Here is a 25,514-nt window from a genome sequence, read left to right on the forward strand (position 1 = left end):
TCGAGCGAGTCTCTAATGATTTTTGTGTTGTGTTTCAGAGATATCATGGTGGGTACACGCCACAACCCCGGGAGTAATGGGACAAGTGATGATGAGATTCATAGGATGATTCACAGGGAGGTGGCCGCAACCATTCTAGAGGCAATTCATGAGATGTTTGGATCTATTAAGACCACACTGATTGAGACCTTTGATGAGCGATATGTTGCTGTTACTGAGGCAACTACTACTGCAGCTACCGCAGCTGTCGCCACTGCCAGGCCATAGGGAGGTGACTCGTCGTTGTTTCGGGAGTTCAGCAACACGAAGTCACCGGAGTTTGATGAGACCTAAGATTTGATTGATGCTATGAGACGGATGTCCGATATCAAGGGGTGTTTTTACACGTGTTCATGTCCTGATCACTTGAGGGTTCAGTTTGCGCGGAACCAGCTTCGTGCGGGGGCGAAGGACAGGTGGAAGTTTGTGACTACCATTTTTATTCCTACAAATCATGCTGCAGTGACATGGGAGAGGTTCACTTAGTTATTCCGAGACGAGTATGTTCCCTAGTCGAAAGGGAACGTTTGGCCCAGGAGTTTCTCTCTCTCATGTAGAAGACAGAGTCAGTGACTGAGATTACGAGGATGTTTCATGAGATGGCGTTGTTTTGCCATGAACACGTGTCCACTGAGCAGGCACGTGTGAGCTGGTATCTGAGCATATTAAGGAGGTATATATGAGAGTTCGTGGCGAACTCATCATACGGTACATTGGCTAAGCTTTAGACCAATGTCAGACGAAGGGAGATTGAGCTAGATTTACAGACCAGGGAGGAGGGGGAGGAGTCTCAGGGTAGGGACCAGATACCAGTGTAGTCACAGCCGGTGACGAAGCTATCTAAGCTCACTGATACAAGGACTAGGGGCTAGAAGGGCCACACTTTTGGTAAGGGCAGCAAGAGTCACCAGGGAACGTATCGAGCGGGGATTTGCTACAAATGTGGCAAATAGGGGGACATGGCGAAGGATTGCCCTAAGGGGTTTTCAGTTTGCTTTCACTGCAACCAGACCGGCCATCGAAAGGTTGAGTGTCCCCAGCTCATTCAGGGATCTGCACATGCTACTTTAAATGCTACTGAGAGTCGGCTAGCGAAGGTCGAGACATTGAGGGTTCGTGGGAGAGCCTTTCAGCTGATAGCGGAGGAGGTCTGCGCAGCACCTGACGACATGGCTGGTATGTATTCTTTATTTATATTCTTTTGAATATGTTGTGCTTATATTGTGTTGTGTGTAGGTACTTTTCTTGTGAGTTCTGTACCTTCTTTGGTGTTATTTGACTCGGGTGCAAGTTGATCTTTCGTGTCCCTAGCTTTTAGTCGTCATATCAGTATCCGACGTAAGGCATTGAGTCGACCTCTGAGGGTTTCTATAGCCAACGAGCATGCAGTTTTTACGATAGATATGATCTAAGGGTGCGTACTAGAGATTTTTGGTGTTGAGTTCCCGATAGACTTGTTACTGATTGTGATGGGTGATGTCTATGTCATAGTGGGCATGGACTAGTTGAGTCGGTTTGGAGTTGTGATCGACTGTGAGCGTCAGCTAGTGACTATATGAGACCCTAGTGGGGGGGGTGCTTATGGTGCATAGCAAGGGTACTAGATCTGGATCCGCCTTCTGCTCTGCTGCCAGAGCGAGACAGAGTCTACAGCAGGGTTATATGGGTTTTCTGGCATACGTGATGGATACGTGGGTTGCTACAAAGAGACCAAGTTCTATCGTTGAGGTTCTGATAGTGTGCGAGTTTCCGGATGTTTTTCATGAGGAGTTATCGGGTGTGCCTCCAGAGAGGTAGGTGGATTTCCAGATTGATTTGGTTCCCGGAGCGGCGCCTATTGCCAAGGCACCTTATTGACTTGCGCCACCAGAGGTGCAGGAGTTATCCTTACAGCTCTAGGAGCTGCTGGGAAAGGTTTTATCAGACCGAGGGGAGCATTGATCCTTTTTGTCAAGAAAAAGGATGGTTTACACCGAATGTGTAATGATTACCCGAAGTTGGACAAGCTGACGGTCAAGAACCATTATCCACTACCGAGGATCGACGATGTGCTCGATCAGTTGCAGGCGGCGTCTTGGTTTTCCAAGATTGATTTGAGATATTGATATCATTAGATGAGAGCCTGCGAGGAGGATATCTATAAGATATCCTTTAGTACTCGTTATGGGCACTATGAGTTTGTGGTGATGCCTTTTGGGTTCACCAACGCACCGGTAGCATTCATGGACCTCATGAACCGGGTGTGTAGGCCTATGTTGGATCGATCGGTGATGATGTTCATCGACGATATCTTGGTATATTCAAGATCTAGAGAGTAGTATGAGGAGAATCTTAGAGAGATTCTTGGAGTTTTGAGGACGGAGAGGCTTTATACCCAATTATCCAAGTGTGATTTCTGGTTACGAGAGGTATAGTTCCTGGGACACCTCGTTAATCAGAATGGGATATTGGTCGACCCGACCAAGATTGAGGCAGTTATGAGAGGGGAGGTGCTGAGATCCCTAACCGAGATCAGGAGTTTTTTGGGATTGGTTGGCTACTATCGGAGATTTATTAAAGATTTCTCCAAGATTTCCATCTCTCTCACTAGATTAACCCAAAAGGGTGTTACTTTTACTTGGGAGCCTGAACAGCAGGCCTCATTTGAGACCATTCACTAGAGATTGGGCGAAGCCCCAGTGTTAGCCCTACCTGAGGGAGTGGAGGATTTTGTGGTTTATTGTGATGCTTCTATATCCAGGATGGGCATTGTGTTGATGTAGAGGGGGCACATGATAGCATATGCATCGAGGCAGTTGAAGTCTTATGAGACAAGGTATCCCACCCATGACTTGGAGCTGGGGGCGGTGGTGTTCGCCCTCAGGATCTGGCACCACTACTTGTATGGGGTCCGGTGTACCATATATACAGACAACAAGAGCCTGAAGTACCTTATGGATCAGCCCAACCTGAATATGAGGCAGATGAGGTGGTTGGACGTAGTGAAGGACTATGACTACGAGATTTTATATCATCCGGGCAAGGCTAATGTGGTAGCCAACACCCTGAGCCGTAGAGCAGTGAGTGCTCCGATCCGAGGTATGTGCATGAGGATGAAAGTGATGACTCTAGCCTTTGTTACCATTCGAGAGGCCCGGGTGGAGGCCGTGAGACCAAAGATCCGCAAGAGGGAGCAGGTGATTGGGTAGGTTTTCGAGTTTGTGGAGGACAGTTGTGGGCTTATGACTTTTCAAGGACGGATTTGGGTTCCCTTTATAGGTAGAGCATGACGTATACTGATAGAGGAGGCACATAGATCGAGATTCTCTATCCACCCAGGAGCAACTAAGATGTATTTGGACCTGAAGAGAGATTACTAGTGGCCCTATATAAAGAGAGACGTGGCATGGGTAGTTAAGAGGTGCTTTACCTGTCGCTGGTTTAAGGCAGAGCACTAGCAACCACATGGCCTGTTACAGCCTCTAGAGATTCCCTAGTGTAAGTGGGAACACATTTTCATGGATTTATCACCAAGCTACTAAGGACTGCACGTGGGTTTGATGCGATATGGGTGATTGTAGACCGGTTGCCGAAGAGTGCTCACTTCCTCACCATCAGTGATAGCTCTTTTGTAGAGAGACTGGCTGAGATTTATGTGAGAGAGGTGGTGTAACACCCTGAGTTCAGAAGAGCAAAGTTTTGGGTGCTTAGTGTAAATATGGAAGACCGACTCGACGAGTCGGGTCACGAATCTGGTCATGTGTTAAGTGACCAACTCGGCGAGTCGGAGGAGTGACTCAGTGAGTTGGTGTTGGGTGGAGAAAAACCCTAATCCGGAGTTTATGCGTTATATAAAGGACATAATACCCTCTCTTCAGCCCCTCTACACTCCCTTTGAGTCCCAAAAACCCTAATAGTCATGAGTTAGAGCTTGGAGAGTGTTTGGAGCATTGAGAAGTGAATTTGGTGGAGGAGACTTAAAGAAACAAGAGGCAACCATCAAGGATTTCGTGTGGATCCAAAATCCACTCCAGTTTGGGGCATGCTTGTGAGGTATTAAGCTGTTACCTTGACCCTTTTCTTCTAGAATCATTCATATGTGGAGACCAGGGTTTTCCTTGGTTAAGGGAATTGTTATAGAAGCTAGATCTAAAGCTGAAACTTCAGATCTAAACCTCTTTTGAGTCCTAAGTTCATAAAGTTTCAGTCCTGGATGATTGGTGAAGCCCCTTTTGTCTAAAACCCAAGCCCTAGTGTGTTTTTAGTTTATATCTCCTTGATATCACGTAAAGTTTGCAACTTTATGTGAGGAATAGCTTGTGGAAGGGTAAATCTATGGATTGGAGATCCAGAATGGCTTAAAAAGCCACTGCATGGGTTAAGAACTAGAGGTACTTGGCGAGTCACATGGGTGTACTCGGCGAGTTGGATGAAGATAGGCAGGGACTCGACGAGTTGGAAGAACAACTCGGCGAGTCTGTTGAAGATTGCCTTGGACTCGGCTAGTCTGTTCTTGGACTCGGCGAGCCTAGTCGCGAAGTCCTAACCTTTTTGGTTAAGCTATGAATCAGTGGGTCGAGGGACGACTTGGTGAGTTGAGCAGGAAGTGACTCAGAGTTTGTGGGACTCGGCGAGTCTTGGGGCGACTCGGCGAGTTGGGTCGCGATATGGGAGTTTTCAGAGCCTAGGGACTCGACGAGTCAGCGGGCTGACTCGGCGAGTAGAGCCAGTCAGGAAGTTTGACTTTGACTGAGGACTTTGACTTTGACCAAGAGTTGACCAGTTGACTTCTAGGGGTAATTTGGTAATTATTGGTATTTATTGAGTTCAGTCTTTTGGTATTATCAGTGGTGGGGTTTGTGTCGGAGGTTGGAGCAGCGTGATCCTATCTTTTCAGCCAACAGTTGCGAGGTAAGTTATCCTCACTATACTAAGGGGTCTAAGCACCAAGGCTGGCCCATCGGATTTGATATCCTAGTAGTTATTGATATGTTGAGTTGAATTAGTAATGTATGCCTGTTGATATGTTAGTCGGGTAGGTGTGTAGGACTGCCTGTGATACTGATTGATTACCTGTATGTGCATTTATCTGTTACATGTCGACATGTTTTATGGGATGGGTTGAGGTTGTACTGATCCGTGTGGTAACCAACAAACCCTAGAGTATTCCAGATATGAGCTGAGGGCCCGGAAGGCATTCTAGACTCATACTAAGGACTCAGGAGTATTCCAGATATGAGATGAGGGCCTGGAAGGCATTCCAGACTCATACTGAGGACTCGGGATTATTCCAGATATTAACTGAGGGCCCGGTAGGCATTCCAGACTCGTACTGAGGACTCTGGAGCATTCCAGATACGAGCTGAGGGCCCGGTAGGCATTCCAGACTCGTACTGAGGGCTCGATGGCATTCCAGATACGAGCTGAGGGCCGGTAGGCATTCCAGACTCGTACTGAGGGCCCATGTGGTAGTTCAGCTTGTAAAGCTGTGGACCTAGTGCATGTTGTTCTGTTTCTGTTCTGTATGATATGTTACGTGTATGGTATATGTGGTTGGTATTTTAGGGGTATCTCACTAAGCTTTCGGGCTTACAGTTGTGGTTTAATGTTTTCAGGTACTTTCAGGAGACCGTGGCAAGGCGAAGGTGTGATCGTACCGCTCCTCATTTTTTTGTTTTATGATATGGTTCTGGGAATACTCTGATAATAAATGTATTGAAAACTTTTTTGTAATAACTTAATGAAATTGGGTTGTTTTTGAAAAGTTTAAATTGGCTTGAATTTTTAGAGAGTTACAGGTGGTAGCACAACATGGAGTGCGAGCCCCAATAGTGTCGGATCGATATGTGCGCTTTACTTCCAGGTTCTAGAAGAAGTTTCATGAGGAGTTAGGTACTCGGCTGCATTTCAGTACTGCATACCATCTGCAGACAGACGGGCAGAGTGAGCATATGATTCAGACGCTCGAGGATATGCTACATGCATGTGTCATGGACTTTGGAGGAAATTAGGACACCTATTTGGCCTTGGCTGAGTTTTCTTACAACAACAGCCACCATTCTAGTATTGGCATGCCTCCCTTCAAGCTCTTATATGGGAGGAGGTGTCGGACTCCCATCTATTGGGGAGAGGTAGGGCAATGACTGATAGGTAGCACCGAGATAGTACTAAATACAACCGAGCAAATTCAGCAGATCAGACAGAGGTTATTGACAGAATAAACTCGCCAAAAGAGTTACACAGATCGGCGGAGATCCGAGCCAGAGTTCCATGTTAGAGATTTTGTCCTCCTGAAGGTATCCCCATGGAAAGGTGTGATACAATTCAAGAAACAGGTCAAGCTAGGGCCCTGATACATTGGTCCTTTCAAAATGATCGACAGAGTGGGTAAGGTAGCTTACCGACTGGAGCTGCCTGCAGAGTTGAGTCAGATTCATAACAATTTCCACGTATCTCAGTTGAGGAAGTGTGTAGCCGATGAGACGACAGCGGTACCATTAAATGACATTCAGGTGGATGTAAGCCTGAATTATATTGAGAGGCCGATAACAATCTTGGATCGGAAGGTGAAGGTTCTGAGGAACAAAGAGGTGCCCCTGGTTCAGGTCCAGTGGCAACATCGGAAGGGATCCGAGTGGACTTGGGAGTCAGAGTCCAAGATGCGCAAGCAGTATCCAGAGTTATTTCTAGATCATGACTTGAGGTCGAATTCTGACTCTAGTGGGGGAGAATTGTAACATCCGAAGACGAGGTATACTTTATAAATCCATGTCTTTATGGTAATTGTCGAGTTTGGCCCTTATATGAGAAAAAGGTAGTAAACAAGTACGCAGGGCGTACGTGAATGTACACTCGGCATACTCATGTGCATGTTTTTGACGCGGAAGCCACCTAGTATGCTGGGCGTACTAGGACCAAAGTGAAAACCCTAATTTAGGGTGTGTCCCTATTTAAAAGACATGATGGCCTCAATTATGGCCACCATTCCCAGAAACAAACCCTCTCAAACCCTAATTTCTCGTCCCTTGAGCTTGTGAGTCCATTTGTGAGCTATTGAGTGTTCTTGTGTTTCTTTGGTGTGAAGAAGGAGCTTTGAAGAGGAAGAAGTGGGAGTCCAAGCTTTGGATCTCAGCTTATTTATGGTTGGAGCTTTAGTTAGAGGTATAAAGCTCAAATGTTTCTCACCCTTTTGATTTGTGCATCATTTTAGTTCATTTTAGGGGTTTTGTCTCAAAGTTGAATGCTTTATGAGATATTGAGCTCCAGAGCTTGTTATCAGCTCCTTTGAGTGTTTTTGGTGATGTAAAGTCATAAAAATCAAGACTTGGACGTGTAAACTAACTCATGCATGAGATATGAGCATTCTTGAGAATAGAGAGTAAGAGTTTTGGTGTTTGTGACTTTATTAGCCAGACAAAGGCTTAAAGTCACGGACTTTATGGAGTATGAGCCTTTAGGGAGTCCAGATCTGAGACTTGAGTTAAGGTCTTAACGGATTAAGACCAAACGAGTAGAACGAGAAAAACTAGGGAGTATGCTGAGCGTAATCGTAGTACGCACAGCGTAGGGTCGAGAATCGCTGATGCATGCATGGCGAAAGAGTATGCCCAGCGTAGAGAGCTTGTACGTGCAGTGTACGCACTGCTATTGACTTTTAGTTGACTTTTAGGGTTTGGTCAATTTGTGGACTATTAAGGCCATCGAAAGGTAAAATGGACTTTTATCATTTTGTGAGTCTACAGAAGGGTTAGTCTAGTTTCTTTAAGATTCCTTATTAATTAGAGATAGTTATCATATGTGTTAGGTAGAGGCTAGACCGGTGATTTGAGTTTGAGGTTATCTGATTTTTCTTACGAGGTGAGTCTTTTCACTATACTTACCAAGATTGGTAATTTGTGTGAACAGAAGGTCTTATGTGCTTACGTTGTGTATTGTGATATCCTGCATTATGTCTTTGTGATTTATGTTGTGTATTATACTGAGCTTACTAAGTCAGGACAGAAGGGTCCACCCGAGTTGTGGGACTGGAGGGTCCTACTAGGACACATTGATAGGAGGGTCTTATTTGAGCATAGTCATGAGAGGCTAATGAGATATGTGTGGTATTTTGGGGGAACTCACTATGCTTCGTGCTTAACGTGTTATGTGTTATGTGCTTTAGGTACCTCTCAGGATCACAGGAAGGTACCGGCTTGATTGTACACACACACGAGTTGGAGATATGTTTTTGGAGTATCCTGGATTGTGTCATAAATAATTTTTGAACATGTGTTTTGATAACTTGAAGTTAATGGGATTTTTGTGATTGTGCTAATGAGACTTATGTGAATTTAAAATGAAAATTTTGTTTGAAAATTTACGGTGTTACAGCGGGAACAAGTTTATCATAGGTATGGACTGGTTAAGCCCCAATGAGGAGGTGATCGATTGTGCGCATCAGTTAGTCTCAATTTGATCCCCAAGTGGGGGGAGTTAGTGGTTCAAGGAGAGAGAGAGCTCAATTGGGGCCGATTTTGTGTTCAACAGCGAGGGCTAGATGCTATATGCAGCAGGGTTGTTCCGGATTAGTCGCATATGTTATGGATACCTAGGATAAGGTTAAGGCGATCATGGATGATGTATCGATTGTGTGGGAGTAACCGGATGTGTTCCCAGAGGATTTTCCTGGGGTGCCTCCAGAGAGGTAGGTGGAGGTTAGGATTTACCTGGTTCCTGGTAAGGCTCTGATAGCCAAAGCACCATATCGTTTGGCTCCTCTCGAGATGTAAGAGTTGTCTACACAACTGCATGATATGTTAGACAAGGGATTCATTCAACCGAGCGATTCTCCATAGGGAGCACCAATCTTGTTTGTGAAAAACAAGGATGGGTCTCATTATATGTGCATTGACTATCGGGAGCTGAATTAGTTAACGGTGAAGAGCCGTTATCCACTACCGAGGATTGATGATATGTTTGACTAGCTTCAGGGGGCATCTTGCTTTTCCAAGATTAATCTGTGTTCGGATTATCATCAGATGAGGTTTAGAAAGGAGGATGTACAGAAGACAGCCTTTCGGACTTGCTATGGTCATTACGAGTTCGTGGGGATTCCTTTTGGGCTCACTAATGCTCCAGCCGCATTCCTGGACCTCATGAACTGTGTATGTAGGCCGATGTTGGATCGGTCTGTGACTGTATTCATTGATGATATCATGGTCTATTCCAAGACCCAAGAGCAGTATGAGGAGCACTTGATGAGGGTGTCGGAGACTTTAAGGAGGGAGATACTTTTTACTAAGTTCTCTAAATGTGAGTTTTGGTTGTGCGAGGTGCAATTTCTAGGGCACCTTGTCAACCAAAATGATATTTTGGTTGATCCGGCCAAGGTTGAGGCCGTGATGAGGTGAGAGGTTCTGAGGTCTCCATTTGAGATTCGGAGTTTCCTTGGTTTAGCAGGCTACTCTTAGAGATTCATCCAATATTTCTCCAAGATAGTTGTTCCTTTTACTCGGTTGACGAAGAAGACGGTCACATTTAGTTGGGGGTCTGAGTTGCCGGAAGCTTTTGAGACCCTGAGGCAAAGATTATACGAGGCACTAATTTCGACCCTTGCCTGAGCGTGTTGAGGACTTTGTGAGTTTATGGTTTATAATGATGCTTCTATCACTGTTTTAGGGGCAGTTTTGATGCACAGGGGTCATGTGATCACTTACGCTTCAAGGTTGATGAAGCCTCATGAGGCGAACTATCTAACGCGTGATTTGGAGTTGGGGGCTATGGTTTTTTCCTTCAATATTTGGTGACAATACCTCTATGGGGTCCGTTGTACCATTTACACGGATCACAAGAGTATGAGGTATCTGATGGATCAATCGAATTTGAATATGAGGCAATGTCGGTGGTTGGATGTGGTAAAGGATTATGATTGTGAGATCCTTTACCATCCTGGGAAGGCCAATGTGGTTGCCGATGATCTCAGCTGCAAGGCAATCACGACTCCGATCAGGGATATTTATTTGAGGATGATCGTAATTACTCCATTGTTGGAACGAATTTGCGAGGCTCAGATCAAGGCTATGAAGGAAGAACACCTAAAGAGTAAGTGTATTGTGGTCCATGTAGCTTCCTTTGATTATGATAGCCGTGGATTATTAACTCTTCATCGGTGGGTATGGGTTCCGTATTGGGGCGGTGTGCTTAAAGTTCTAATGGAGGAGGCACATAAATCGAGATTCTCCATTCATCCTGGGACAAAGAAGATGTATCGAGATCTTTGTCCTGATTATTCGTGGCCCTACATGAAACAGGGTGTAGTTTGGTATGTGGAGCGGGGCATGACTTGCAGAAAATTCAAGGTCGAGCATCAACAGCCTCATGAAAAGATGCAGCCATTGTACATTCCCGTTTGGAAATGGGAGGAGATTATCATGGATTTCATTACAAAGTTGCCTCAGACTATGTGTAAATTGGATTCGATTTGGGTCATCGTGGATCAATTGACCAAGTGCGTGCATTTTATCCTGATTTAGCAAAATTTCTCTACAAAGAAGTTAGTTTATGTATACATCATGGAGGTCCTCCCATGACATGGGGTTCCAGCTTCTGTGGTTATAGACAGGGACATCCGGTTTATTTCTAGATACTATAAGTGGTTCCATGATGACTTGGGTACTCGTCTACATTTTAGCAAAGCCTTTTATCCGTAGATTGACAGTCAGAGCAAATGGACAATTCAGACTTTAAGGGATATGATGAGGGAATGTGTTTTGGATTTTGGTGGGAGTTGGGATATGTATCTTCCATTAGCGTAATGTTCGTATGGCAACAGCTATCACGCCAACATTGATCGACCTCCTTTTAAGATGCTTTATCGGTCATGGGGAGTACCGAGGTGGTACTCAAGAATACCGAGTTGGTCCAGCATGTTCGGAGTAGACTCCAGACAGCACAAAGTCAGAAGAAGAGTTATGTTGACAAGTGCCGCTCATATCTAGAGTTCCATGTGGGGTATATGGTTCTCCTGAAGGTGTCACCTTGGAAATGTGTCATCCGGTTCATAAAGAGGGGCAAGTTGAGCCCCATGTACATCGGACCTTTTAGGGTTTTGGCCTAGGTGGGCCGGGTTGCATATCGCTTGGATCTTCTTGAGGAGCTCAATCGGATCCATATCACTTTCCATGTCTCTTAGTAGCGGAACTGTTTAGTGGATGTTTCCGCGGTGGTACCATTAGAGGATATTCAGGTGGATGACCGCCTAAATTATATTGAGAGACCGGTGGTGATCCTTGACCGGAAGACGAAAAATTTGAGGAACAAGGTTGTTTAGTTACTGAAAGTCTAGTGGCAACATCGCAAGGGTTCAAAATAAATGTGGGAGCTGGAGGATGAGATGAGGGAGCATTACCCATAGTTATTTGGAGCAGCAAACGTCGAGGACAAATTCTGATTTAAGTGGTGGAAAATTATAACATTCAAGTTTTGGTAAGTTTCACTTTAAGTCCCTAATGCAAATTTCTTTCATATTGGTCCCTTGGTTAGTATGTGGGGCGTACTCATTGGGTACGCTTAGCGTACTAGCCATAATCTGGTCGCGGGACTTAACCACGTACACGGGATGTATGTGGAGTACGCATGGCGTACGTGAATGTGAAACAAAGCCTGATTTCTAGGGGTTACACCCTATTTAAACTTCATTATATCCCCATTTGTCCATGTTAAGCTAGCCTCCATCTGTTGGATAAGGTTTCTAAGTCCGTAACTATATTTGGTAAGAACTTGACCTGACCTGGCATGGTCGATTTGGGTTGCACTTCACCTACCAATTTGTATGGATATATCTTTGAGAATAAGATGTTTATGATCTAATTAATATATTATAACTTATAATATATTAATATGAAATCATATTATTTAATTAGTGTTGATCAAGAATTGATTTTTGGAATTAATTTAATGATCAAAAGAAGCTAATTAAATATGGACTCTTACATATATATGGATTGGGCTAACATTTATTTAGGATGGGTTAAGAGTATATGGAAGTCCATGGATAATCCACGGAGCTTTTAATCCATGGATCCTAGGTAAGTGAAGAGTCATGGGTATTAGGGTGTAACCCTAATCCTCCATAGTATATAAAGAGATCCTTGGTTCTAGAATTGGCGCTAGTGTGTGTGAGAAACAAGGGTGGGCCAATTTTAGCAAGCATCATATTCTCTCAAGTATTTCCAAGTTGTTTTGGGTGATTTGTGACACCACTTGAGGCATCCACACTATTCGTACTAGGCTCTAAAACTCCAAGCAATCAACCACAAAAGAAAGGTATGTTATTCTACTTAAAGTTTTACATTACAAGTACCCCATAACATGCTAGTTAGGTTGTAAACCATGGAAATCAAATTTGTATGTATTTTAGAGAAAACATAGATCCAAGGTTTCTAGGGTTGCATGTACACCATAGGAGTGTTAGAATGCTCAGAGCCCAACAGTGGTATCAGAGCCTATGCTTGTTTTCTTGATACTTGATGCAAACTTGTTTAAAAAGCTCAAATATCTGTTATCTGCTGCATGAACTCACCGAGTCCATGGGGGGACTCGACGAGTCCATGTGATAATTTGTCCTACTCGTCGAGTAGGTTCTTGAACTCGACGAGTAGGAGGCCCTGAATGCAGTTTTTCGAGTATTGCTGCTGGAAATGGACTAGAAACATTACCCTGAACTATTTGGTATTTTAGAACTTGTTTTAGATGGCATAATGGTTGTGCTAATCCATTTATAATGGCTAATATCAAAATTACATGTTTTATATGTGTTAATATGATTCTTGAAATTTTGATATGAATGTTCATGTTCTTATGAGTTGTTGTTAGATCATAGGAATTATTTACTGAACTGTTTAATGATTAATTCTTGATCAATTATGTGTTTTAATGGAAACCATAATTTGTCCTTAAGTTATGGATTACCAAAAGTCACTCTTTTAAAGTCCATATTAAAACACATAGGTTACATAAAATGAAAAGTCACTCATTTTAATAAACCATTAACTCATAAGTTATGAAGTTGAAATGTCTTGAATAGTTTCAAAACTTGCCATAATGTTTGGAATTTGTAAAGTCTCACACATTAATACTTTACTTCCAAATTGAAACTTAGAATTTTAAAAGTTTAAAATTCAACCCTTATACTTCTATAATATTAAAAGTTTAATATATATATATATATATATATATATATATATATATATATATATATATATATATGTATAAGAATAAGTCAGTCTTACCGTTAGTAGGCCTCATTCACGAAGCCGGTCTATAAGGGGGTATAAGGTTACTACCTATAAAATGGTGGTTTAGTGGGTGTCCACTCTCACCCACCTCTTCCTTGACTGGTGGAGGATCGTTAGCCGAGCGGGTAAGATAGGACCTAAATCATCATTAAAATTATAATGAAATTATAAAGTAACTAAACCTTTATTAATTCCCAATCTTAGTTACTTTAGGAAAATGTGAAATAGGTGCTAACCCATGAAATTACACTTTGTACCTTACCAACTCGTTAGTGGAGCATGTGTGGTTAACCGACACACTAACAAGGACTAGTAAAAGTGGCAAAGGGTGACTTAAGTTTTATCAAAGATCGGTGGAGCGCGTGTGGTTAACCAGCACATTGATTGGGTGATAAAATTAAGGGTACCAAGTCAATTTGCATGGTTATTCACACCTTGTTTGTGATCCTCAGCATCCCAGTCACAAACTTGGGAGGGCACAATCGAGATTTAAACATGCCATTGAAAGTTCAATGTATCTCGAAAGTTCTAGGAATTTCAAATCCAATTAAAACTTAATAATTTATTTTGTTCCTAATGGTGGAAATTGGTAAATCGTCATTTACCTACCTTAAAATATTTTATAGCTTGGATTACGGCATCCCTTTTCTAAGTTATGAAATAGTTTGTAGGATCCTAGCCTTAATATTTCATTTGGGTGACTTATTAAGGACTTCTTATCTAATTAAAACTTGTCTTTCTTTTCTTTCAGATGTCTTCCAACACTGTTGTTGGCTCAAACCCTACAGGTTTCTTTTCCCTCATGAACTTATGTAGGAAAGTCACTTTTGATGGTTCTAATTTCAATGAAAGGATTAGGAACTTCAAAATGATTACCCACTATAAGGACAAGGAATATGTCCTTGACAAGGAGCTTAAGGTTATCAATGAGTCAACTGCTACTCCTGAGGAGATTGCAGAGTTTGTTGCACATGATAGGGATGCTACTAAAGTGTCCTACATTATGTTGGCTACTATGACTCCCAAACTCCAGAAATCCTATGAAGATTTCTACCCTTATGAGATGCACCAGGATCTGATGGAAAGGTACCATCAGAGCACGCATCAAGAGAGGTATGAAATCATCTCCTCCCTGATAACAGCCAGGATGAAGGATAGTGAACCCATCACCGGTCACTTGCAGAAAATGCAAAGGTTCATGGACCGGTTGCTAAATCTTACTATGGACTTTCCTAAGGACATGGCGATTGATATCATTCTCTATTCCTTACCTCTAAGTTAAGATCAGTTTCGTATGGCTTATCATATGAACAAGGAGGAAGTCACACTTAGCAAACTTCAAGGACTTTTAAGGACTGCTGAAAGTGGCCTTAAAGGTAAATCGGTTGTTACTTCTACTTCTACTCCTACAACAGCCCCTGTTCTGGCAATTAGGTAGGGAAAGGGGAAGAAGAGGAAGACCCCTTCGAAGGGTACCAAGGGAAAGTCTATTGATGGCTCCTCTTCAAGTGGGACCAAGAAAGGTCCCATTCCTCCTTCTTCAAATCCAAAGGAAGCACAATGCTTCTACTGCCACGAAAAGGGGCACTGGAAGCGAAGCTGGCCTAAGTACTTGCAGGATGTAAAGGATGGGAAAGTTAAACCCACCCATCCAGGTATTTATACCATATTGTCTAAAAAATCATTGCATACTAACTCTTGTGTGCTTGATACAGGTTGTGGTATTCACATTTGTACTTATTTGCAGGGCCTAAGAAGTAGTGAAGAAGTGGAGCACGGGAAGATAAACTTAATCATGGGCAATAGGAAAGCATCACCTGTGACCAAGATTGGAGTTTATTCTTTATTTCTTAATAATGGGTTAACTTTAAATTTGAATAAATGTTGTTACTTGTCAGAAATGGTGAGAAATATTATTTCCTTTCATAGTTTATACAAGCAAGGACTCACATTTTCATTTGATAATAAAATTGGTGCTATTGATGCTTTTTATAATGATGTGTTTTATTTTTAAGCATTACCTTGTGATGGTGTATATGAAACTGTCTCGATTGTAGAAAACTAAGGAAATAATGTATTTCATATTGATTCTTCGATTACCTTGGATAAAGCATCCTTGTGGCATTGTCATCTTGGATATGTCAACAAGAAGCGCATAGGCGTACTCCAAAAGGCTGGAGTTTTGGAATCATTTGACCTAAAATCAGATGATAGTTGCGAGTCTTGTTTACTTGCAAAAATGACAACGTCACCCTTCACTGGTACTTGTGAGAGGGGTGAAGGTTTGTTGGACCTCATACACACAGATGTGTGTGGACCCTTTAAAACCGCCACTAGGGATGCTAATCACTACTATGTGACTTTTACTGATGATTACAGTAGATATGGTTATATCTACTTAATCAAGCATAAGTCAGAAACCTTTGAAAAGTTCAAATGGTTCAAGAAGGAAGTGGATAATCAACTGGGCAGGAACATCAAGATGCTCCGATCTGATCATGGACGAGAGTATTTTAGTATTGAGTTCCTTGACTATCTTAAGGAATGTGAGATTGTCTCACAATTGACACCTCCTTGGACACCACGGTTGAATGGTGTGGCTGAGAGGTGAAATACAACCTTGTTTGACATGGTTCATTCCATGATGAGTCGAGCTTCGTTACCAATCTCATTTTTAGGGGTATGCCTTAGAGATTGTCACCCATATCCTTAATCTAGTCCCTACCAAAAAGGTTACCAAAACACCTCATGAGATGTGGACTGGGAAAGTTCTTAATTTAGACCACATCAAGATTTGGGGTTGCGAGGCTTTCATGAGGCGCGAGTCTCATGACAAGCTCGAACCTCAAAGTGAGATGTGTATTCTCTTCGGCTACCCACAAAAATCCTTTGCTTACCTCTTCTACAGACCCAGAGAGAATGTGGTCTTTGTGGCAAGGAGAGGAGTCTTTCGTGAGAGAGAATTTATAAGCCAAGGAGACAGTGGGAGGCAAATTGACCTTGAAAAGCTTCAAGATTCAAGCAGTGAAGGAACCTCAAACACTAGTGACCAACCTGAGGAGGAAACTCCTGTTGAACCGATAGATGAGTCCGTACCTCCGAGGCGTTCCACTAGAGTTAGGAACTCACCTAATTTTTATTATGGCTATCACATCACTACTAAAGGTGATACATTTATCAGTGACAGTACACTGAGAGATTTGGATGAACCTAATAGTTACAAGGAAGCCATGGCAGGCCTCGAGTCTGCTAAATGGAAGGAGGCAATGGACAGCGAGATTCAGTCCATGTATGACAATCAATTTTGGAACATGGTTGACAATGTACCAGGTCGTAAGACAATTGGATGCAAATGGATCTTCAAGAAGAAGACTGACATGGATGGGAAGGTGCACACTTACAAAGCGTGACTGGTGGCGAAGGGCTTTACTCAAACTCCAGGAGTTGACTATGCTGAGACCTTTTCACCAGTAGCAAAGATTAACTCTATTAGGGTTTTGCTAGCCATAGTTGCATTTCATGATTATGAAATATGGCAAATAGATGTCAAAATTGTTTTCCTTAATGAAAAGTTGGTTGAGGATGTTTACATGAATCATCCAGAGGGTTTTGTTGATACAAAATACCCTAATAGAGTGTGTAACCTTGAGAAATCCATTTATGGATTGAAACAAGCATCTCGCAGATGGAATCTTTGCTTCGAGAAGAAAGTCAAATAGTTCGGATTTTCGAGGAGCAAGGATGAGTCCTGTGTATATGTTAGGGCTAGTGGGAGTATAGTTAGCTTTTTGGTACTGTATGTGGATGACATACTACTGATAGGAAATTGTTGGATTAGTGTCTAAGTCCATAACTATTTTGGTATGTACTTGACCCGATGGTGCATGGTCCTTTTGGGTTGCCTTTACCAAAGCAACTTGATAGGATGAATTATGGAGAGAAAGGATTAAATATGATTTATTAATATATTATGGGATTAATATATTAAAGGAGAAATCATATTGTTTAATTAATATTAGTCAATAATTAATTGGTAATTAGTTTTGTGACTAAAAGAGATTAATTAAACTTAAGGGACTGGAATTGTAATTATAAGATAATTGCAATTTGGGCCATGGATTGCCTTATATTATAAGGTGGACGAATTTTATGGGGGAAGCCCATATGAAATCGTCCAAGGCCTTATGGAAAGGGCTCCATGGGTTGCTTAGGGCTTAAGCATCCAAATTAGGGTTTCCTTGTTAGATAACCCTAATTACCTCACTATATATAGATCCCCTAAGGACCAAAAACGTGGCTAAGCTTCTTGCTAGGGTTTCACACGAGTTTTGGTAGCCTCCATCCTCTCTCCTCTTCATCCTCTTGCTTATGGTGTTTGTGAACCATTAGAGGAGTGACACTTGTGACTCTAAGCCTTCCATAGTCAATACAAGGAGATTTGGGATTGTTATTGCTACATAACAATCAAGGTATGATCTTAAACCCATTTATATGTTAATATCGATTTCATATACTAGAATTAGGGTTTATAGTATTGGATTCAAAGCATGTACAATAGAGAAACCTAGATCCAAGCTTTAGGGTTTGCATGAGCACATAGGATGTTATTATGACCAAAACCCATAAGTGGTATCAGAGCCTAGACTGGTTTCTATTGTATTGATGCTTGATATGTTTGAAAAATTCGATTTTTAGTGTTCTGCTTGATAGACTCGGCGATTCCCACTGTGGACTCGGCGAGTCCATGGGGGTACACGGCGAGTTCGAGGGTCAGATGGAGCAAACTTCGGGATTTCTTGCTGTTTTTGCTTATGGATAGTTACCTTATCATATTAGATCAATATAAGTCCGATTTTATGATATATTTGACTATATTCTTGATCTAATTAAAGATATTTATCAATTAATAAGATAATTGTTTCCTTATGTGATAACTGATTAATTATTTTGATTAAATTGGTAAATTGTTTTGCAAGAAATCATTAAATAAATCAAATATGGATAATCATGTGATTCATTGTTATTTTAGATTATTTGTTATTTGATCCTTATGTTATGAAATGTTTCATATTTTCCCCTTAGGTTTTATAGTTTAAATTTGAACCCAAAAGTTTTGTTGTTTTGAAATTCAAATAGTTAAAACCATAATGTTTTGAAAAAAGGTTTCAAAACTTTCCCTCAAGTTTTGGAATTTAATATTTTGGATTAATAGTTTAATTTGATGTATATTTAAATTCTAAACCCTAATGTTTTGAAATGGTTCAAAACTTGCCCTCAAGTTTTGGAATTTAAAAGTTGACTAAAAGTTTAATTAGGAATGTTAAATTCTAAAACTCTAGTATTGTTTTGAAAAAGTTCAAATCACACCCTTATGGTTTTATTAATTAATTAAGGTGTATAATTAAAAGAAGTTTAATAAATCCATAAAAAGTTTAGGTTTACAATTTAATTGAATTAAAAGTATAATTGTTAAATTTGACCATCTAGTATTTTAAAAGTGTAAAATACACCCTATACTATATATATAAAATTAAAAGTCTAACATTATATATATATATATATATATATATATATATATATATATATATATATATATATATATATATATATATATGTATGAGTAAAAGTCAGTCTTACCGTTAGTAGGCCTCATTCACGAAGCTAGTCTATAAGGGGTGTTTAAGGAAATTGCCTATAAAATGGCGATTGAATGGGTATCCACTCTTACCCACCGCACTCTTGACTAGTGGAGGGTCGTTAGCCGAACGGGTATGATAGGAAAAAACCTTCCATTATAAGTATAATGAAATATAAAAGTAACTAAATGTTTTACAAATTCCCAATCTTAGTTACTTAGGCAAAAGTGAATTGATGCAATTCCATGAAATTACACTTTGTGCCCTTACGAAGATGTTAGTGGAGCGTGTGTGGTTTACCGGCACACTAAATGATTCTAAGCAAAGGTAGCAAAGGGTGACTCAATGTTTGTCATAGTTCGGTGGAGCGTGTGTGGTTTACCGGCACATCGAATAGGTGACTGTAACATGTGAGGGCACCATGTAAGTTTGCATGGTTATTCACACCCGCTTTATGATCCTCGGCATCCCAGTCACAAACTAGAGGGGCATATCGAGATTTAAACATGCCATTGAAAGTTCAATGAATCTCAAAGGATCTAGGAGTTTTCGTAAATTTAGAACTCAAATTTCTTTTTCATTTTTCGTGGTGGAAATTAGTGAATCGTCATTCACTTACCTTCAAATATTCTGCAATTAGGGTTACGGCATCCCTATCCCGAGTTGTGGAATATTGTGTTGGGTCCTAGCCTTAGTATTTCATTTGGGTGATTCACTAAGGACTCAAACTATCAACTAACTTGAATTCGTTCTTCTCCCGTTTTATAGATGTCAAAGTTCGACCACTATGGTCTTCTTAAATCCCGTGGAACAAGCATTCCACATAAACATGGTATTCCACGATTCGATCGAGGAACCAGAGATCATACTTCACTTCCTCCTCCTCCTCCAATTACTCTCCCTAACCCACAAGTACAAAGGCTTGAAAAGTTCAAGCTCACTCAAGCCCTGTTGGCAAGTAAACATAAAGAAGGAAAGTCGGTGTGTGCACACGTCCTAGGTATGAAGTCACACATTGATAGGTTAAGAATGTTGGGATCCGTTGTCTATGAGGAAATGGCTGTTGATTGGGTTCTTCAGTCATTTCCTAACTCATATAGTGAGTTCGTAAGAGAGTACTATATGATGAACCGCGACGTGACCCTTATAGATCTCACCTATATGCTTATTGCTGCTGAATCAGCAATGGTTTGGCGCAATAGAAAAGCAAAGTTGATTGGTGAATCTGCCTTCAAGAACTCTATGGATATAGATAATGGCAATGAAAGATATGCTATGATCGAAAAGTTTGATCATAAGAAAAAGGCAATGTCTGAAGTAGTTCTATGTCACGTTCCAAAAGAGTCAATTTGCTTTTATTGCCAAGAGAAAGGGCATTGGAGACGAAGCTGCCCCATTTACCTAAGAGATCTAAGAGATGGGAGAGTCGAAATGTATGGCTCTAATATAGCTAAAATCCAATAACTAACTCTTTTAAGCTTCATTCTAGATTCTTAATACATAATGTGATAAGATTACAATTGATGTTTTATAGGATCGAAGAAAAGAAAGGAAGCTTAAGGGAAGAAGTGAGCAAAATCTAACCGTGAAGGAATGGATTTCGATCGCATTTCTCGAAGATTAGATTCTTGAGCTACTACTTAGAGTTAGAATTAGATTGCTAAGAAAGATGTATTAGCATAGTTTTTCAATGAATTGCATTGTAAGGACAAATTTTTCTGCAATAAAATAAATTTTGATTTTATATTATTTATTTATCCTTGCAATGGCATATATGAAAAATTGATGTTTGAATGTGTCTATTATTAGCAATAATGGATTTGGTTCTTATTATGTTATTTATGGAAAGTCGAAGAATTTATTGAATAAGGAAAGTTTCTCATCACCCAAGTTTCAATTGGACAGAAACTTGGAATCATGCAACTTGGTTGCACGATGAATGAGAAATTTCATATTAGACTAATTCGTTTACAAAGTGTCAAGTGAAGGACTAGGACATTGAGCACACAAAGTTGCGTGTTGATCAAGTCCACCATAAGAGTAACAAAGATATTCGTCATGATTTACTAAAGGCTTAGTAAACCTGATTATACTTATAAGATTAACTGTAATTAGGAATTGATTAAAAAGGTTTAAATCAATAGCAAAACGAATAAGAAGAATCAAGTAGGCAGAAAGATAAAAGTTTCTCCGTTCTAAGAAGAAGGGAGAATAGCTTTTATGCTTTATGATAGGTCTTAATGATTAAGAACCAGATCTGAATTGATCCTCTAAGTGAGTCTTAGTACAATTGTATGTCTAAGTAGAGAAATCAAGAATTGAAGAAATGGTTAAATCAATAAGTCAATCATACTTCGTTCCAAAACAAGTCTTAAAGTTAAGATTATAACATTGAGTGAAAAAGTATTAAGAAGGTTTATAACATTCATCAAATGTGGAACGTTGTGATGTCTTGGATGAGACAAAGACCAACTAGGACCAATTTATGAAGTCTTTTGATAAAAACTACACTAACTCTTGAATATTTTTTTGTCAAGAAATGGTTATTGACAAGAGAATCTTATATGTCAAGGAGTTAGTGGGTGTCTTAATGGTCTTGAAAGGTTTCAAGAACAAATCAAATAAACCTAATCGATCATCACTAGCACACGAGTTAAGGTTTACAACCTATCGTTCTGACATTATTTTGTTTCTGTGCCAATCCAATCGAGTTAATTATGCATGTGAGTCCTATGAGTTCTCATATGAATGCATAAAAGGCAAGGACCTTGATCAATGGAAAGTACATTGATAAGAAAAGGTGAGCTGCTTAACTACTTAGAAGACATGGTGGGCAGTTGTGCTACCATAAGGCAAGAAATCAAGATTAAGAAAGTTCGGTCCATATGAGTTTGAATTTGTCGTAAACTTTGGTTTTAATAAATTCACATGGATAGGAACACATACACCGTTTAAATCTAAGTGTCATAAGATTTCCTCCATGAAAATGATTGTGAGGAAATGCTTTCACTAAAAAAGATTTTAAGAAGATAGTGATTGTAAAATTGCATTCTCGAATTCGATTATGGTTACGGTATCCCTTTCCATAATTTGAATTGTGAGGTTTGACAATTAGTCTTAATTGTTTAGACAAACATATGAAATATCTAAGGCAAAGGTGTATAAGTTCAAGAAGCCTTGATAAAAGATTATCAAAGCACTAAGTATTAGAAACATGAACTTAAGAAATTCAATAAGCATTGTTTTTCTAAAAGTTAAGATGTTTATGAATACATGTCGAAGCTAGTGGGAGCATAAGTGTTATGGTTTATAATAATCATCATGACAGTGGGAGCATAAATGTTATGAATGTATGATTATTAAGGCACATATTGCAAGTTGGCAATATTAATTATAGAAAACAAGAGTTATACCTTGCAAAGTAGTAAGGGTTATAAAGTTGTTTTGCTATAATTAAGGGAGAGAATATTATGCTTCATTTCAAATCTAAAGGCTTAGGTTGTGGAATGTTAATAAAATTTAGTCAAAGGTATATAGTGTGTTCTTAAAATTCTGATTATGATTACGACATTCCTCTTCACAATTCGAATTTTGAGAACATAGCAAATAAAACATCATGCATCGTGTCCTATACGCTTCGAGTATAGGATCGATTGAAAATGCTTTAATGTTTGACCATTCTAAAATTTTCCAAATGTCTAGCTCATTTAGAGGGAAAAAGGACTAGAATCGGTTTGACTAAAATAATTAAACAACTATCAAAGGACAATCCAAAGTTCGCCGAGGATTGGTCACTTGTGAGTAGTTGGAAGTATAGTATTGGAAAATATGGAAATGTTTCCATATTAGATGGACCATATCGACATTATTGCGAATAGATAATATTCTATTAAGAATAAGTTGTCATATGGAAAATATGGAAATGTATCCATATTGGGAATTGAATATTGAAAAAACTATGACTAGATTAGAAACCTTTATGCAAAAGGATGTTCAAAGGAATGTACTTTGAGTGAGAGACATCATATCTAAGGAATTGTCTTGTAACAATCTTCGATAGAGGACTTTGTAATATCATTGGCAATAGTCTTTGTGACTTTGGTGCAGTGACATTACGAAAGGATAGTTGCATAAAATGTTAGAATCTAGCATATTCTATAAGTAGCAAGAATTTGATATTCTTTAACTTATGAAAAATGGATTTGGAGTTGTGAAATGAGAATTTTTGGAAATGTGTTCAATTTGATCTATTTCACAAAGTGAGAACCATAGGTAAACATTGTGTGCATGCTAGGAGCATGGGACAAGTGTAATAATTCAAGTAAGAAGTTGATTACCCGAAACGACAAATAATGAGTAATCGATATGGTGATAAATAAAAGGGTTTTTATTTATACTCAAAGGTTTGAGGCCATATGGGATTAGTATTATTCTTGTGTTTCAATTTGCATGTTTTGACTTCCAGAATAATTGAATTTATTAAGAATAATCGAATTATTCAAACGGGTCACAGTCGTTCATATGTTGGAAGTAGATATGAATGAAGACTGTCGTGAATTGGTGTGTGGATTGTCTAAAAGAGTATTAGACATAAGCAAATGTTTGCTGCAACGTTCATGAGTGCTTATGAATATGATTTGAGCATTGGATTAAACCCACGCTCACTTGGATCACTCCATGAATTGTATCACGAGTGATTGGTGAGACGATAACATCTTATATTCTTGAAACCGAGATGTGTGAGTTGTATCTTGCAAATCGGTTGCACATTGATAATATGTAAACGCACTAGTAACTTGGTGTTATAAAACATATTGTTGTGTGTGATTCGGTGAGTGAGTGCAAGCAAGCATTGTATCAAAGTTTATCCGTTCCTTTTATCCAAAGTAGGATAAAAGCGATATCTTTGGGCCCCACGATGATTTAGTGATGACAAACGAAAATGCTTGGCTAGGCTAGGGCTAATTTTATTTGTTCAATTAGTCAGTCGTCATAAATCGGGAATCAAGATATAGTAAAAAGAGAATGATTTGAAATCATATCTCATATGATATCTAGAATGGAGGAATATATGATCCCTTATCTAAGGACACGCGTATCTGATAAGATCAGAGTTGACAGCGGCTTTGGAAAGCTACGATTGCAGATCAGGATCTAAAGTCATACGTAGAATAGTTGTTAGACTTATCCAAGTGGGAGACTGTTGGATTAGTGTCTAAGTCCATAACTATTTTGGTAGGTACTTGACCCGATGGTGCATGGTCCTTTTGGGTTGCCTTTACCAAAGCAACTTGATAGGATGAATTATGGAGAGAAAGGATTAAATATGATTTATTAATATATTATGGGAGTAATATATTAAAGGAGAAATCATATTGTTTAATTAATATTAGTCAATAATTAATTGGTAATTAGTTTTGTGACTAAAAGAGATCAATTAAACTTAAGGGACTGGAATTGTAATTATAAGATAATTGCAATTTGGGCCATGGATTGCCTTATATTATAAGGTGGACGAATTTTATGGGGGAAGCCAATATGAAATCGTCCAAGGCCTTATGGAAAGGGCTCCATGGGTTGCTTAGGGATTAAGCATCCAAATTAGGGTTTCCTTGTTAGATAACCCTAATTGCCTCACTATCTATAGATCCCTTAAGGACCAAAAACGTGGCTAAGCTTCTTGCTAGGGTTTCACATGAGTTTTGGTAGCCTCCATCCTCTCTCCTCTTCATCCTCTTGCTTATGGTGTTTGTGAACCATTAGAGGAGTGACACTTGTGACTCTAAGCCTTCCAAAGTCAATACAAGGAGATTTGGGGTTGTTATTGCTACATAACAATCAAGGTATGATCTTAAACCCATTTATATGTTAATATCGATTTCATATACTAGAATTAGGGTTTATAGTCTTGGATTCAAAGCATGTACAATAGAGAAACCTAGATCCAAGCTTTAGGGTTTGCATGAGTACATAGGATGTTATTATGACCAAAACCCATCAGAAATGACATCCCAACGTTGCAGTAGGTTAATGTTGGGTTTTGAGCATTCTAACACTCCTAAGTGTACATGAAACCCTAAATACCTTGGATCTATGTTTTCTCTATTATACATACAAACGTGAATATCCAAGGTATTATCCTAACTAGCATATCAAAACAATGATTCATATGAATATAACGTGTTAGAATACATACCTCTTTGATGTAGCATGATTCCTTGAAGCTTACAAGCCGAGTTCCCCAAGTGTGACACCTGAAATGGTTCACACAACACCAAATGCACTTGGAATGACTTGAGAGCAAACGGAACACTTCATGAAATAGGCTAGCCCTTTCTATCACACATAGTGGCCAATTTTTCCCAAAGAATGTGATCTTTATATAGTGTCACAACTAGGGTAAACCATAATTGTCATGAATTTCCATTTCCTTGGATCCATGGGTTCAAATACACCATGGAGCATCCATGGAGGATCCTATGGGTTTTAGCCAAACTTGATAATCCATGGAGTCATAGACCACTATACAAGTATGGATGATTTACATAATCAACCCATATATTTAATTAGTCTTCTTTTGATCACT

Source organism: Lactuca sativa, chromosome 9 (assembly GCF_002870075.4).
Source record: "Lactuca sativa cultivar Salinas chromosome 9, Lsat_Salinas_v11, whole genome shotgun sequence".
NCBI lineage: Eukaryota > Viridiplantae > Streptophyta > Magnoliopsida > Asterales > Asteraceae > Lactuca > Lactuca sativa.